Below are 17,773 nucleotides of genomic sequence, written 5' to 3'. Positions count from 1 at the left end.
TGCACTTCAGGATCGGTGCAACCATCTCTGTATAATCCACTCATCTACTCTTAGTGGTCAGTGTAGTGTAGGTGTGCTTTGAAACGGTAATGGGTTGTAATTAAGCCCCGTCCCGCAGGGGAGGTACAAACATTTGAAGCGTTTTGTGTGTTGGGATGCTAAGGCTGCAATTCTGCATGCACCTTTGCGAGGCATAAATGCCATTGGACAATGTGGGACTTTATTCTGAGTGAGTATATATTGGGCTATAAGATTTTAGCAAGACAGCTCGGCTCATCTGCAAGCTCTGCAAGAGCTCAACCTTTATGTTAATTGGGATAATGCTGCGAAACTGACCCAGCAGATAGCTGATGCTCTTCCTTTCATTAATAGAAGTTGGACTGTAAAACATTCTGATAGCTTTATTCCCCGAGTGGTTTATTTATTTATTTGTTTATTATTTGATTTATATCCTATCCTCCCTCCTAGCAGGAGCCCAGGGCGGCAAAGAAAAGCACTAAAAATTATTTAAAACATCATAAGAACAGACATTAACTAAAACAAAACAACTTTAAAAACAAATTTTTTTAAAAAAAAGATTTGAAGACATTTTAAAAAAAGGTTAAAAACACATTTAAAAAAGGTTTAAAAGCATATTAAAAAGAAATTCCAACACAGAAGCAGACTGGTTGAAATGTTCTTGAACATTCTGTGCCATACATTAGCCCAGGTAATCAATATCAGAGGCTATACCACCACAGGAACAATACACCATGGACTACGTTGTAAGGAATCTTTCCATTTCCAGAATGGTACAGCTGCCAGCAGATCCCCTGAAGGGTCAACAATGGCAAAGAAGTACATAATAATTAATTACACTTAGCTTAAACTGATCAGAAGGCACACAAACAACCAGGAGGCTCAACAGCAACAGAGATCAACCAGTTTAGAACATATGAAACTGCCTTATAATGACCATTGGTCCATCTAGCCAGTGTTGCCTACTCTGACTAGCCACGGCTGTCCAGAGTGTTGGACAGAAAAAAGTCTTTCCCGTTACCTGCCACCGGGATTCTTTTAAGTGGCAATGCCACTGACTGAAGATGGGACTTCTATGCAAAGCACGTGCTCTGTTACTTGCTGAGGGCCCTTCCATGAGGGTAGAGCTTGTGCCATTCTGAAGAATCTTAAGCCAAAAGGCAGAACCAATTAAACATTTTTTTCCAAGTGGTGTAAACAGACACAAGTATTTTCACCTGGGTATTAAGCGATGGCAACAGAACTTCCATGTTTAGTACCAGTATGTCTTGATACCAGCTACTGGAGCCAAACAACCAAAGAAGGCTGTGGCCTCCATGTACTGCTTCTCCAAGTGGTCACTGCTGCTAGACAAGACAGATTTTGGGTCTGACTCAGCAGAACTCTTCACTCATTCATTTGCGATCACTCATGGCCGAGTAAGATTGTCTTCCAAGATAAGGTCTTTAACGGTGGGTCTGTGACTGTGGAGGCCAATTCTGGATCCACACAGCCTCCCACAGTGAGGACATAGGTCTCCAGAAGGAAGATGGTTGTGATGGGGATTTGTTTGACGTGCCTTCCACTTAGCTCGTTTGTCCCGTTCGCCCTGTATTTGTGCTTCTTTGAAGTCCACAGCACCGTTGATAATAGCTGACCTCCATTTGGGACGCTCATGGGCCAAGACTTCCCAGTTCTCTATGCTCATGTTACATTTTTTTTAGATTTGCTTTAAGAACATCTTTAAACCTCTTTTGCTGTCCTCTGATATTCCGTTTTCTTCAACCATTGTCCAAACAGTGCAGCATGACTTCAGAGCAGTGGCAAAGATTATTGCTCTCAGCACCTTTGGCCTGCCCGCTGCTTGAGGCAAATGGCGCCACTCACGTGGCTTTTAGCTGATCTTGGAAAACTGGGGTGCTATGTGCAGTGTCTGCAGGCAATTGTTTTCATGGTTAAAGCAAACAGCAAGGCGATAAGGTGGCATACACCCATGAAAGCCTTGATAAGTGCAATAATTAAATAATCTGCTGCCCACACAAGAGCTGCAGTGGTTTGGCTAATTCCCCTAATTACTCTGACAGAATCTAACTTCTTCCTTGGACAGTGATAAGATAGGACTGTAATTCTATCTCTTGTTTACCTGATTCCTGGGAAAGGCTGTAATGCTGAGAGGCCAAATGGCTGGGGAAAGTTATACAATATGCAGACCATTCTTTTAACAGTGGATTCGCAATGCTGTGCATTTTGTATCAGGCTATCTCTAAGGTTAGCACCTTACATTAAAACACACACACACACAAAACCCCCTCACAAAACCTGGTAGCAGCCTGGTGTGAAAAGCCCTTTGCTTTGGGGGTGGGAAGAAGCCGGTATCATTCTTGGTTTGATTGGCATCATGCATAAAAAACAACAACGTGGTATCAGGCTGGCTCTACGATTAGTGCCTTGTGTAAAAAAAGAGAAGTTGGTACAAAGCTGCCCATTTGCTACCGGACCACGTTCAAGGTTCTAGTTTTGGTGTACAAAGCCCTATACAGCTCGGGACCAGGAAACCTGAAAGACCGTCTTATCCCTTATATACCCAGTCCATCACTGCGCTCTGCAGGTGAGGGCCTCCTGCAGGTACTATCTTATCAGGAGGTTTGTCTGCACAATATAGGAAACGGACCTTTAGTGTGGCAGCACCTACCCTGCGGAATTCCCTCCCTTTGAATATTAGGCAGGCTCCATCCCTGCTATCTTTTTGGCGCCTTTTGAAGACTTTCTTCTTTCAACAAGCCTTTTAGGTTGAGACCTATCCCAGTCTGCATCTGTGTTAGAATTGCTTAATATGTTTTTTAATAATGTTTTTAACCCTTTTTTAAAGTTGTTTTTTTAAATGTTTTTAATGCTGTTTTGTTTTAATGTATTTTAAGATCTGTTTTAGTGATGTTTTAAAGTGTTTTTAGCGCTTTGTTTGCCACGCTGGGCTCCTGCTGGGAGGAAGGGTGGGATACAAATTAAATAATAAATAAATAAATAAATAAAGCTGGGTTTAAGGTTGGCACCTGGCTTTAACAAAGCAGGCATCAAAGCTGGCATCTTCTGATAAATAATCTGATACCAGAAGTAATGATCCACTTGATTCTGCACTGGTCAGGACACATCTGGAGTCCTGTGTCCAGTTCTGGATGTCACATTCTATGGGCAATGATCAGCTAGTGCGTGTCCAGCAGAGGGTGACCGGGCTGGTGAGGTGTCTAGAAATCAAGTCCTTTGGAGAACGATTGAAGTCCTGGGTGTATTTAGCCTGGAGAAACTAGAGTCGACAGTATTGAGCTAGATGGGTCAGTGGACTGATTCAGTTTAAGGCAGCTTCCTATGTTCTGACTAGAACCAAAGGGTGGAGTTTACAGAGAAGCAGATTTTGGCTAAACATTAGAATATTCCTCAGCAGTTAACAGTGAAGCAGATCAGCCAGCCTGGCTCTGAGACTGGCACTTGGCTTAAAAAAGCTGGTACTACAACTAGCATTAACGTCGGTATCATCTTGCTTTTAAAAAAAGCTGATACCAGCCTGGGTCTTAGGCTGGTGCCTAGCTTTAAAAGCTAGTATTGAAACCTGACAAAGTTGGCATCCTCTTGTTTTTAAACTTGTCTCTGAGGTTGACAGTTGGCATTCAAAAAGCTGGGGCTGCAACTGGCATTGAAGTTGGTATATCATCTTTTCTTTTTAAAAGCTGGTACCAGCTTGGCTCTAAGGTTGGCACTTGGGCTTGAAAAAGCTGGGATTGGGACTTAAGAACATAAGAAGAGCATCAGACCAATGGCCCATCTAGTCCAGCATCCTATTCTCACAGTGGCCAACCAATTGCCCATGGGAAGCCCACAAGCAGGACCCTGAGTGCAAGAGCACTCTCCCCTCTTGCAGTTTCCAGCAACTGGTATTCAGAAGGATACTGCTGACTGTGGAGGCCAAGCATAGTCATCATGGCTAGTAGCCACTGATAGCCTTATCCACCAGGAATTTGTCTAATCCTCTTTTAAATCCATCCAAGTTGATGGCCATCACTGCTTCTTGTGGGAGGAAATTCCATAGTTTAACTACGCGCTACATGAAGTCCTTTCTTTTGTCTGCCCTTAATCTTCCAACATGCAGCTTCCCTGGGTGCCCAGGAGTTCTATTGTTATGAGAGAAGGAGAAAAACTTTTCTCTAGGCACTTTTCCCATGCCATACATAATTTAAACATTTCTTTCATGTCACCTGACTTGCCTTTTCTCTAAGCTGTTTTTATAATGTTTTAAAGTGTTTTTAGTGCTTTTATTAGCTGCCCTGGGCTCCTACTGGGTGGAAGGGCAGGATATAAATAAAATAATAAATAAAATAAATAAATAAACCTTGATCATTTTGATTGCCCTTTTCTGAACCTTTTCCAACTCTACAATATTGTTTTTGAGGTGAGGCTTTCAGAACAGTACACAGTATTCCAAATGTGGCTGCACCATAGATTTATACAACAGCATTATATCAGCAGTTTTATTTTCAGTACCTCTCCTAATGATTCCTAGCATAGAATTTGCCCTTTTCACAGCTCCCGCACACTGGGTCGACATCTTCATCAAGCTATCCACTACAACCCCAAGGTCTTGTTCCTGGTCAGCCACTGCCAGTTCATTGAACTGGCATTAAAAGACCTCACCCTCTTCCTTTGACGCCTGGCTTAATGTTGGCACTTGGCTTAAAAAAGCTGTCACTGCAAATGACATGAAAACAGGCATCACCTTCCCTTTTTATTTTTAAATTTAAAAAGCTGGCGCCAGCCTGGCTCTAAGGGTGAGCATCTGGCTTGAAAACGCTGGGGCTGCAAATGACATGAAAATGGGCATCACCTTCCTATTTTTTTTTCTTAATTCAGAAAGCCGGTGCCAGCCCGGCTCTCAGAGTGAGCACCTGGCTTGAAAAACCTGGGATTGCATTTGACATGAAAATGAGCATCACCTTCCTGTAAAAAAATAAAAATTCAAAAAGCCTGGCTCTAAGGTGGGCACCTGGCTAGAAAAAGCTGCCACTGCAACCTGGCATGAAAGCCGATCCGCCCTCTCGCTTTTAAGCCTGGCTCGAAGGCCGGTACGTTCCTGGCCCTTGGCGCTGGATCCCCCGTGCCTGCTTGTGCTGAGGGTGGCGTGCGTGCCGGGCTGCGCCTGGCGCTCAGCCTGAAGCCGGAGGGGAAGGGAGGGCCGCTCTGTCGGTCCCTGGCACGACTGAGGAGGAGGAGGAGGGCGGCGGCGGCGGCAGGGGTGGGGAGCCGAAGGAAGCCGGCGAGGCCTGCTGCAGGTCGGAGGCTGCCTCGCTTGGCCCGGCGCCACTTGCAGCCTGCATTGCCTGAACCCCTCCCCGGCAGGCGATCGGGCGGTCCTTACTCGGCGTCGCTGCTCCGCCCCGGGCCTGGATTGGCGAAGAGGCCGCGGCCGCGGCCGCGGCTCCTCCCCGCCGAGTAGGGGCCGAGCGAGGGAAGGGGACGGAGGAGACGTCGGCCAAGGTAGCACCGGGGGAGGAAGCAGCAGCAAGCAGCAGCAAATAGCAGAGGCGGCAGGAGCAGCCGAGGAGGCCCCGCGAGCCGCCGACTCAGCTCGCCCCTCGCCAGGTAGGGTAGGCCGCTCGAGGAAGGGCCCGCGCAGGGGACTCTCTTTCTCGGGCCCGTGCCCTCCTCGGGCCTTGGGTGTGAGAGGGAGGGGGCTCTTCTCTCCCCCCACCCCATAGCTCAAGGGTAACTGGGGGGGTGAGGGCCGCCTAGATCCCCCCGATCCCCCCTAATTCTCTGGTTTTCAGGTTATAAGCGGGTCTGTCACACATGCGAGGTTTTGCTGCTTTTTTTTTCAGGGGTGGGGGGAGGCTATAGGTTTGGGATGGGGGATTCTGCTTCACTGTGGGGATATTTGAGGTGGGGTCCCTTTTTTGTGAGGTCTTGTCTGGGTTCAGGGTTGGGAATTGGAATTTTTTTTTTGCCCTCCGCACTTGATTTTGGGGTGCGAGGTTCGTGTAGCTCCAGCATCAAAAAAGTCGTATGTGGGGCTCCCCATCCTTTGGGATCTGGACCTCCTTCTCGAACTCCTCCATGTTAAGGGCTTTTGGTTTAAGAGGGATCTGTACAATTGGGGCTGCCTTTGCCTTGAAGATTGGGAGTGCAGGTGGGGCGCAGGAGGCTTCAGTATAGGAGGGTCCCTATATTTAGGATTTTATCGTGGTGGGGAATGTAGGGTTGGGGCGGTTGCTGCTGCTGCTTGCAAGATTTGGAAGTCATCTTGTTGGGCTGATGGAGAGATTTTCTATTTTCAGAAGGGGGGGGTTGGTTGGCTCGTTTCCCCTCCTCACACTTCTTTAAGACTTGATATCTAGGCTTTCGGAATTGCTTTGTGCCCATTCATATTTGGAGTTGCCCCTAAGTCAAGCCTGTCCCTTGGATGCAAGAGCAGAGGTGTTATCCTTTTCTCTCCCCCCCCCTTCTAGAATTGCAAAGACCTCCTTGTGCCATCATCTGGGTCCTCTGACTAGTTTGAAATGTCAGCTGGATTAGGAAATTGCCAGCCCATGACCTCCTAAGGGTTTCTTCTGGCATCCTGAATTTGCAACACTGAATGCACTTCCTTGAAAGAAAGAAGCATGAAAGTTGCAACCCTAACTCCACTTACCTGGGAGTAAGCCCTGTCGACTTCAATGGGACTTGCGTCTGAGTAGACATGGTTAGAACTGCGCTGTATGTTCATGTTGATGTGACTTTTTTTTCCCTGTGTCTGCATACAGTTAATGGACTTGTTTCCGAAGATTGCAAGGAGCTAGGATAACTTTGCCCTTCAGTTTCCCTGCGTGAGCATAGGGAAAGCTCTCTATGTTTTGTGTACATGATTTTTCTCTTACCTGAACAGGTAATTAGCATATGTGACGTGTCATCTGCTTCTTTCCGAAATACAGTTTAGGGAAGGAGCGGTACGTCCTCAGTAGGTTTTCTTTGTGGTGTGCGGCCTCCATTTTTACTCTTTTCCTTCCTCTCTTGGCTGCATTTAAGATATATTTGGGCATCTCTTTTTGGTTTGACTTACAGGGAACCCAAGATGGTGGCTGATTAGGTTATATCCTATGGTAGAGTTTCTCTGATGCATCTCTGTTGACATGAAGAGTTCCATGACTTATGATAGGATCAGTTAATGCGTTCAGTGGAATCAGGAGGTAAATGCGTTATTCTGGATTGTGTGTGGCTGCAGGTGTGTGGCATTGCTCCTAGAGAATAAAAGAGGAATTATGTTTTTGAAGACAGCTGGTATAGCACATTGGGGAGGAGAGCCTGCCTGGGAGTCCAGAGTCTGTGAGTTCAAATCTCAGCTCGTGTCTCCTGGATGTCAAGGGCCAGCTAAAGATCACCCCCACAGTGAGTGGCTCAGGGGTTACGTGCCCTGCCACCTGTGCAGCTGTGGGCAAGCTGCAGAGTCCCAAGGAGCCCAGTTGCCCCCCAGCTGGCAGTTGTGGACGAGGAAGGGGCTAGCTTGTGCAGCTGTGGCAAGCTGAGCAGGCCCTGGCCAGCTGGGGAGGACTAGCCTCAGAGGGAGGCAATGGTAAACCCCCTCTGAATACCACTTACCATGAAAACCCTATTCATAGGGTCGCCATAAGTCGGGATCAACTTGACGGCAGTCCATTTCCATTTTATAATGCTACACAAACATGAGCATTCTTCAAAGCTCCTTGTGCAATAGGTGGTCCTACGCAATGGGCTGACTACTTCAGAAGAGCTCGCTATTCTGGGGAAACTTCACTGTTCTCCCTTCTTCCCCTTTTACAGAACTGCCTATGGCCACTTCTGCTGAGGGACCTTCAGCCATTCAGCCCTTTCGATTTAAAGTAAACCTGCAATTGCTATTGCTGTTCCAGGGGGAACTTTACCTGTCTGTTCCTTTTCCTCCAAGGGCTGTCAGATGAAAACAGAAGGGGAAAAACTGATAAAGAATTTGGCAATTACACATCATTTCCCCCCCACCTTGAAACTGTATGGGGGCTGGTTGTGGAGGTGACCTGTCACTTTCACTCTAGCATTAGAGGGAGGCTGTACAGTCCACATATTTTCTCTTTAAGGAGCTAAGTTGACAATCTTTGTTTCTTTCCTCTCTGCAGTCCTGCTATAGTTTTCAGGTAAAATGAGATGATGTTGACAAACCGCTTTGGGAACTCCATAGCAGGTAATGATGCTTGGGTGACTAGATAATGAAGAATGATGGGGTTGTACTCTATCATGAAGGATATCATTAAAAAAAAAAAAGCTGTATCTCTAACCAAGAGAGATAAAAGCACTACCTTGGTTCATACCCGAAAGGTCTTACAATTGTGTCAAAAGCACCAAAGCTATGTCTGGAAGTAACCTAGACTGAACCCTTCTTCCTGACATGCTAGATACCTTTCATAACTGAGCATTAAAAGACGCCATCCCCACCTGCAGCCTGAAGTAGTTCAGACCAGGAAAAGTGTTACCGTTTGATTCAACTGAATGTACAAGCTGGTTCTTGCCAGTTTCTGCCCATCACGAACTGCCTAACGTTGAAATGAATTTCATGCCATGCAAACTGGTGGTACAATGCTTTAAGTATTGGTAGCCATGTTTTCTAGATGGGTGCTGTTCTTGTGTAAATGCAGTCCATTAAAATGCAGTAGGCATTTTTAAAAGAAGTGCTGTAAATGTTTTTGCACTTGTGTGATCAATTTTGTTCTCTTTCCTCTGTCTCATTGCTGTGCGACAGTTACATAAAGAAGGTATTGTGGAACTGGATTGGACAGTGTCGTCAGATGCGCAATGACACTTCTGAATTCACTGATCGTGCTCTGTAATGTGCTCAGCACAGTGTGCGTGGAGTGAGACAGCATCATGTTTTAAATATTCAGCACATTAGTGTCTCTTTAAAATTCCCTTTTCTTAAAACCCTCTGTGTCACGCTCATACTAATTGCATGGTTAGATGTGCTTATGCATTTTTTAAACAGAGGGCATGATGACAGTAGCTGGTGGTGCCTGCTCTGGTGTTTGAGGCTTGAAGAATGTCTGTGATGTGCATTTTCAGTCGTGGCGCAGAAGATGCTATTCAGGTGCCAGCCTGAATCTTTTATTAACCAATGGAAGAATGCGACCCCAGGTTGCTGAGTAGGATGTGAGAATGCAAAGGGTTCCTTTGTGTGCAAGTTCACCCAGTGCCTACCAATTCACAAGCAGTAACACTTGAGAGCCATATGTATTCTGTTGTAGAATGTGTATATGCATTGTCAACTAATGTAGAGTTATCATAAGTTCTAGTTTGGTAATTGGCAATTCCAATTCCATATGTGGGATCAATTAAACTTTGCAGTTTAATTCCTCAGCTAAAAGAAGAAGCATAGATAAGCTGTGAAACCAGCAGTACTATCTACAATCATGCCTCTGTTTGCAGTTGTGCTGCTTGAGAGATTTAAGAGAAATGGCTTCAAAAGGCAGAGGAGGGTGGTCAACAACTGGGTTAAGGCTATTAAAGCAAAATCCCTAAACACAGAATGAATTTGAGTTCTGAAGAAGACAGGAATGAAATATGGACGAACCATTTGATTTGGTCTGCTTTTTAAAGCAAACCAACCTAATTTGTACCTCCTGGACTCACAAATGGACGGGAACACAGTGATCCACCTGGCACACTCTCTAGATTTTTGTGATGCAGTTCTTGGCTCAAAAATTATTTTTGATAGACACGGATTGATGTGATTTGGGCTCTGATGTGTATCGAGTGTTCACCACATAATATGCAGAATAAAAATGATATGTGTAGATGTCAAAGAATGTCCTTTGAACAGTACTCAGGGATGAGTGATAATTAACTTCAAAAACAAGAAGTTTTAAAATATATGTTTTAATTATATTGCCATTTTGGCAATATAGAACAATTCTTGTCATAAAGAAGAAAATTAATATAAAGGAGAAAATTACTCTTGCTGGATATTATATTGCTGTTCCATATGAGGAAACCTTTGGGGTGGGCTAGATTTTAACATCATTGCTTTTAGATTTTAATGTTATTGTATTGATGTGTCATTTTGTGCTATTTTGCTTATGTTGTACGTCGCCCAGAGTGACTGGTTAGCCAGCCAGATGGGCGACTAAGAAATCCAATAAATAAATAAATAAATAAAATATTGAGGAAGAATATGAGATCTCTATTTTTAAAAGGCACTTGGATCTTTCCAACCCACCTCACTTCCTTGCCCTGCGAACGTTATCCTTTTAACCCATGTGTGGGGAACCTTTGGCCATCCAGATGTTGCTGAACTACAACTCCCATCATGCCTAGTGCTTGCTGGGGCTCACAGCCTCAGAATTCTCAACAGACAGGCAGAGCCTGGCTTAAGCAGGTGACTTGAGGCATGATGAATGCAATATGCGGCCACGGTCTGGAGAATAAGGGAAATGAAAAATAAAGCAGCAATTCCCCTCCTCCTCATGTGCTGCTTTCTCAGTAGTAGTCTGGTCAGGCCCAGACCTGCTTAGCTTCAGAGATGGAAAGTACACCACCAGGTGCCTTCAGAGCATCTGATAACAGCTTACAAGCAAACGATGGGAGAATGGAACGCCTCTTCTAATCCTAAAGTGTTGGTCCCAGGGCTGACATAAGCTGAGGGTGGAACATCTGGTGTTATGTATGAGCAGAGCCTTAAGACAGTCGTCAATAAACTGCAGCGTTTCTCTAATGGCATCTATAGCTTCCTCAAGTCTAACGTTACCTTTGCCTCTTATTCCCCCGGTCATATCATTTGCTTGTATCATAAACGGCACTTAGCCCCTGGACTTTCACTAGCAATGAGTTTGGCCTTTGAAATCATAACTTGCAAGTTCTCTGCGGTGCATTTCCTCTTTAATAAATGGATAATCGTTTGCTTCAGTGACTGGGTGTGTTTGGGATATTGAATGCTGAGGAGAGGAGGAGTGTCCTGTGGAGCTTTCCAAACAGCCCTGAAGTGAAAGAGCGTCATTCACTAGCTAGGCTGGCATTGCATGCAGTGTATGCCTGCTGTTGCATGACACCGCTTATCAGTGGCTTTTGCTGGGTTTTCAGTAAACATATGGCAGCCCAAATAAGATCTTGTGTGACAAACAGTCATTACACAATCAACACCACTCCTTTATGCTCACCTTGCTTTTTCCCAGTCTTGTGAGAGTCTCTCCCTTCTAGAAAACAAAGACAGGGCACAGATTGCTTTCGTAGTATGGGCAGTATGCTCTGAATATCAGTTGCTTGAAACCGCAGGAGGGGAGAGTCCTGCTTGCGGGCTTCCCACGGGCACTAGTTGGCCACTGTGAGACCAGAAAGCTGGACTAGATGGACCAGGGCCTGATCCAACAGGCTCTTCTTATGTCCTTATATCCAGTTTTAGTTTTAAAGCAGTGGAGGGTATGATCTTGTACAATACAATTGATACGTTCCTAAAATTTCCATGCATACATCTGCAAAAGATTTCCTTTTGCCATCTCCAGTTTTAGTCTGATATAGCATTTTGTCCAGATGTTACGTATGATACTTTTACTGGCAAGTCTTATTTGATGTGGATTGTTTAGACTTATGGCTCCGATCCTCCCCTGCAGGAATGGTGGGCAGATTAAGATGGTCTGCGACAATTACCGACCGGTCGCAAATGCCCCCTTCTTAGGGAAGGTGATTGAGAGGGTTGTGGCGCAGCAGTTGCAAGTAAACTTGGATGAAACAGATTATCTTGACCCGTTACAGTCTGGGTTCAGGCCTGGTTCTGGGACTGAATCGGCTTTGGTCACCCTGATGGATGACCTTTATCGGGAGAAGGATAGGGCAAGTGCAACCCTGTTATTCTTACTTGATCTCTCAGTGGCTTTTGATACCATTGACCATGGTATCCTTCTGGGCCGACTTGGTGAGATGGGTATCAGAGGCACTGTTTTACAGTGGTTCTGATACTATCTCCAAGGTTGTTTTCAGAGAATAGCATTGGGTGATTGTCTTTTGGCCCCCTGGCTATTGTGCTGTGGGGTGCTGCGGGGTAATATCTTGTCCCCCATGCTGTTTAACATCTATATGAAGCTGTTGGGAGCAGTCATCAGGAGCATTGGGGCGAGGTGTCAGCAATATGCTGATGATACCCAGCTCTTTTTCTCTGTAACATCTGAATTGGGAGAGGCTGTGCAAGCCCTGGACCGCTGCCTGGACTCGGTGGTGGGCTGGATGAGGGCCAATAAACTGAGTCTGAATCCTAGTAAGATGGAGGCGCTGTGGGTTGGTGGTTCAGTTGCCTGCTTTGGATGGGATCATACTCCTGAAAGAACAGGTCCATAGTCTGGGGGTGCTCCTGGATCCATCTTTATCACTAGAGGCCCCGGTGACCTCAGTGGCTAGCAGTGCCTTTTACCAGCTTCAGCTAGTGAGACAGCTGCAGCCGTTTCTGGACTTGGGATACCCTGACCATTGTTGTCCACACACTGGTAATCTCCAGGCTGGATTACTGTAATGCGCTCTATGTGGGGCTGCCCTTGAGGTTGGTCCGGAAGCTTGCAGCTGGTGCAGAATGCCAGCATGTCACCCCGCTGCTGAAAGAACTGTACTGGCTGCCCATTTGCTACCGGGCCAAGTTCAAGGTTCTAGTTTTGGTGTACAAAGCTCTATACAGCTTGGGACCAGGATACCTGAAAGACCGTCTTACCCCTTATATACACAGTCGATCACTGAGCTCTGCAGGTGAGGGCCTCCTACAGATACCATCTTATCAGGAGGTTCGTCCTGCACAACATAGGACATGGACCTTTAGTGTGGCAGCACCTACCCTATGAAACTCCCTCCGCTTAAATATTAGTTAGGCGCCACCTCTGTTATCTTTTTGGCACCTACTGAAGACCTTCCTCTTTCAACAAGCCTTTTAGGTTGAAACCTTATCCCAGTCTGCGTCTCTGTTGGAATTGCTTTTTAATATATATATTTTAAACAATATGTTTTATTAACCCTTTTAAAAAACTGTTTTTAAAGCTTTTTTTTTAAAAAAACATGTTTTTAAAGTTGTTTTGTTTTGGTGTATTTTAGGGTCTGTTTTTATGATGTTTTGATGTGTTTTTAGGGCTTCTGTTTGCCGCCCTGGGCTCCTGCTGGGAGGAAGGGCGGGATACAAATCAAATAATTAATAAATAAACTACATTTTCTTTCAGTTTTGAGAAATGTAGAATTGCTAACAATAAGTATCTTTTTCAAAATGCCCTCCGGCAATGGCAATTTCTCCATGCGCACAAACCAGTCCTGTTTACAACTTTGGGAGTTATGTTAAGTGGTTTTTCCAGCAGATATTTTGAATCCTTTGAAGCCAAACACAGGAGGCTTTGAATCTGGCTCCTTGCAGTACAAGCTAGAACATAGGTGTGAAAACCGCAGGGGCACCATTTGCTGTTCAAAAGACTTGCTCTTTCCTTGAGGACAGTTGATCATGATCTTTGTTTTCCAGCAAGCCTACATCAGCCCTGCCTTGTTTGTGAGCAGTTTGTGGGTTCAAAGGTTACAATAACGTAAACATGTTTGCTTTTCTGTGCCTTTTGCAGTGAATGGCACTTGTGGCAAAGCTAGAATAGGCCTGCGCGTTGGGCTGAATTAACTGTGTCTGTTGCATCTCTTATCCTTCTTAACTGCATTATTTCCCAAAAAGAATAGCTAGGCAGAGGGAAAAAAATGCTGTTGCCAACATAACGGACTCGATTCCCTGGTTGGAATTTTCTCAGCCTTTGGTGGGAGACTGCGGCTATGTTCTACCTGTGGTTTCAGAGGCAATGTGCCTTTGGATACTAGTTGCTGGGAATCGCAAATGGACAGAGTGGTGTTGCTCTCGGGTCTTGCTTATGAGCTTCCCAGAAGAGGCATGTGGCTGCCCACTATGAGAACAAGACTGTGGACTAGATGGGCCACTGGCTTGATCCAACAGGGCTCTTCTTAACTTCCTAAGGGCTGTCTGTCTGTTGACCTACTCATTTTAAAAGCCCTTCCCTGGAGTCGGAGCATAGATGGCACAATGGGAGTGGCAGATCTGATCCATACATCTGGGTCCTGGAGCGTTTTCCACGTGTGAGCCCTTGCCCATATCAGTGGTGGCTTGTGCCCCATATTACATAGATGGGAGTGGGGTGTGTGCATGTGGCAGCCGTCTCTCTATAAAAGCCGACATCAACACTGAAATTCAACATCATCTGAGCTCTGCAAGTGCCTCATTCTCCCGAATGAAGCGTACAGTATTTGAGGATCGGGATATTCGCTTGGTGACCAAAATGCTTATCTACGAAGCCATCATACTACTGACCTTACAGTAGGCCTGTGAAACATGGACCATCTATAAACGCCACTCTCAACTTCTTGAAAGAGTCCACCAACGCTGCCTCCAGAAATTTTTGCAAATTACTTGGGAAGACAGACGGACTACTGTTAGTGTTTTGGAAGAAGCAAAGACTACCAGTGTTGAAACAATAATCCTTCAACATCAACTTCGCTGGACCGGCCATGTTGTTCGAATGCCTGATCACTGTCTTCCAGAGCAGCTACTTTACTCCCAACTTAACGATGGAAAACAGAATATCGGTGGACAGCAAAAGAGGTTTAAAGATGTTCTTTAAAATAATCTAAAAAAATGTAACATGAGCATCGTGAACTAGGAAGCTTTGGCCCATGAGCATCCTAAATGGAGGTCAGCCATTATCAATGGTGCTATGGACTTTGAAGAAGCATGAATACAGAGTGAAAGGGACAAACGAGCCAAGTGGAAGGCACGTCAAACAAATCCTCATCGCAACTGTCTTCCATCTGGAAACCTATGTCCTCGCTGTGAGAGGTTGTGTGGATCTAGGATTGGCCTCCACAGTTACTTATGGACCACTGTTAAAGACTTTATTTTGGAAGACAATCTTACTCGGTCATGAGTGATTGCCAATGAAAAATGAATGTGTGTGTGGGCGTGTACCATTTTGGATTTTCCAAAAATGTATTGAATCAGCCTTGAATCAGTGCTGATAAAAATTAGCACTTCTTATCTTATGCACCTTGCATAGCAGACTTTGACAATGCACGTTGCAGAAACTGCCTTAAATTGAAGCCTTTGTGTGGTATTCAGTGCTAGTCCTACGCAGAATAGTCCCACTGAAGTTAATAGACACGACTAACTTAGGTTAATTGATTTCAGTAATTAATTAACTACTATTCTGAGTAGGGCATAGTTGAGTACAACCCTTTGGAAGCTGTTTTAATAATAATAATAATAATAAATTTAATTTCTTCGTCGCCTATCTGGCCAATGGCCACTCTAGGCGACTTACAAAATTGTTAAAATTGTTTTGGCTTTTTTGATGTATAGTCTGGCCTGGGGACTGGAAAATCACTTTGCTTCTCCTGCTTAGGTTTTTTTGGCTTGCTTTGAGTTATGGCATGGAGCTTTCAAGTGCGGGAACCGTAATGGTGAATGGGGGAGGTGGAGGAGTCTTGCTCACAGCTACAACTGAGGGAAGCATCATGGTACCTTGGACTGTAGCTCCACCCACCATTTTTTTTTGAAAGCTATCCTGGCATCCCAAAAGAACCTCAGTTGGATACGTGCGTTGGGCGCATTGCACCATTTGCAACCCCGACCACTTCTGGCAGAAAACCCTGTCTACATTTCCTTGTTTTCCCACGCAGTATTAGCATGTCTTAACATCATGAGCTGTTCCGTATCGGAGGTTCCCAAACTAGGTCCGTGAGCTTCATGCAGGTGGCTTCTTCTCATTAAATATTCATATTGATTTTTAATTGTATTTTTCTTACTTCGTTTTGTTTCTTATATTTTATTGTGTTCTGTTACAGCTTTAATTGTACAGAATGCAAATTGTAATACAATAAAATACAATTGCAAGGAAGAAAAGAAGCAATAGACACAATTAAAAATCATACGGCACCTGGCACAGCGCATTGCAATTGCTACCGCAGGCAGAAAAATCATGACGTGGTCTGCCAATATCCTCGGCAATTTTCAAGTGGTCTCTGGGGGGAGAAAGGTTTGGGAACCCCTTCTCTATACTATAGTGGAGATAAATATTTTGATCTTTGGCCCATCCTGAGGTCTTGGGGTACCTACAGGGCTGATCCTGCCTCCAGAGCACTTGCGGTATAACGGAGTGCTTGGTGTTGCATAGTGCAGTTTTCAAATCGTGTATTTCTAGGGATCTATATCCTGAAAGGTGTGACACAAATTATCGTAATAACTAAGTAAATAAAAATGCTTAATTTCTTCCACATTAATTTGGCTCTTGGTGCTACACTCTGCAGAAGATTCTGGGGCAGATTCTGTGACGCACAGCCAGTTGACGTAGAGCATTGGCCAGGTCTTTTTGTTGCCCTGTGTGAACTGAATGCGCATCTTGGAATAGGGCATATTCCTCCTCCTCTGAAGCCTTGCATTGCAGATGTAGGTCAGCACAAGCAGGGAAGCTTATCCGCCATTGCCGATCTTCTCTTTGAGACACTCTTGGGAAACTTATAAGCAGAGGAACTTAGGAAGCTGCCTTATAACAAATTCAGACCAATTGTCCTTCTAGCTCAGTGGTTTTGTTTGTTTACCAAATATATATCCCACACCTCCTCCCAAAAGGAGCCCAGGGTGGCAAACAAAGATGCTTACAACATCTTTAAAATGTCTTAAAACATCTTAAAAGCAAAATATCTTTAAGATTCTAGCGCAGACTGGGGTAATGTCTCTGCTTGAAAGGCTTGTTGAAAGAGAAAGGTCTTCAGCAGGTACCAACAAGACAACGGAGATGGTGCCTGTTTAATATTTAAGGAGAATGAATTCCAAAGGGTCAGTGCCACAACCCTAAAGGCCTGATTCCTGTGTTGTGTGGGACGGACCTCCTGATAAGATGGTATCTGTTGGGGGCCCTCACCTGCAGAGCGCAGTGATCGACTGGGTATATAAGGGGTGAGGCGATCTTTCAGGTATCGTGGGCCCAAGTTGTACATGCAACCAGCACCCTGAATGCAATGTTATCTAAAATGAGTAGCAGCAGTTCTGCAGGGTTTCAGGGCAGGAGTTTCTCCCAGCCTTGCTTAGAGATATCGAGAGTTAAACCAGGAACCTCCTGCATGCAAAAGCAGATGCTCTAACACTCAGCTGTGGCCCTTCCATAACCAACCCAGAACTCTTCAGAATGCAGTTTAAAAACCACTGGGCTAGAGAGATACTCAATTTCCCCTTATCTCCCCTTCTTTCCTTCCCTTTTTTGTCTCCACACCCAAGATTTTTCCTAGCTGTCTTCCCGCTTTGCTAATGCTGTTCCCCCCCACCTTTTGTCTGTAGTCCTCTTTTTAAGTTTGTAGTCTTCAGCAATAACATTGAACGGCGCCCTGCTGCAGGAAAGGTTCAGCTGATTAGAACCAGATAACTTGTAGGGGAAAGTGAGCATAATGCTGCTGAGGTCATGAGGATTTTAAAAACAACAAAACGTGGCGATGGTAACAGCTGCTGCAAGCTGCAAAAAAACCGAAAACAAAACAATTCATGTAGGTGATGGCTGAAGTTGGGCTCCTGCCAGTTTTAAAAAAGATCTTGGTTGTAATTCACCAGGCTGTGTGTGCTGGCTTGTGCTTGAACTCAAACCTCTGCCTCCCTTGATGGGAGCTAGAGAGGACACGAGTGATTCAAAATTCAGCCGATGACAGGGCCAGCCTGTTCACATGCTTCATTCATGTGCTTATGCAACTTGCAAACCCTTCTGCC

General features: G+C 45.0%; 1 protein-coding gene across 1 annotated transcript in view; it reads left to right on the top strand.

Moving 5' to 3' along the window:
* Positions 1-5,281: 5,281 nt before the first annotated feature.
* The window catches only part of FBXO34 (F-box protein 34), a 74,117-nt gene continuing 61,625 nt past the window's right edge, over positions 5,282-17,773 (top strand). The window contains exon 1 of the mRNA XM_061612503.1: positions 5,282-5,625. The gene's annotated coding sequence lies outside the window, so the exon portion shown is untranslated. The remainder of the gene's footprint in view (positions 5,626-17,773) is intronic.

This window comes from Rhineura floridana, chromosome 2, assembly GCF_030035675.1.
Source record: "Rhineura floridana isolate rRhiFlo1 chromosome 2, rRhiFlo1.hap2, whole genome shotgun sequence".
In the NCBI taxonomy this organism is placed as follows: Eukaryota; Metazoa; Chordata; class Lepidosauria; order Squamata; family Rhineuridae; genus Rhineura; species Rhineura floridana.
Note: the sequence above shows the minus strand (reverse complement) of the source record. Positions and strands in the feature narration are given on the sequence as shown.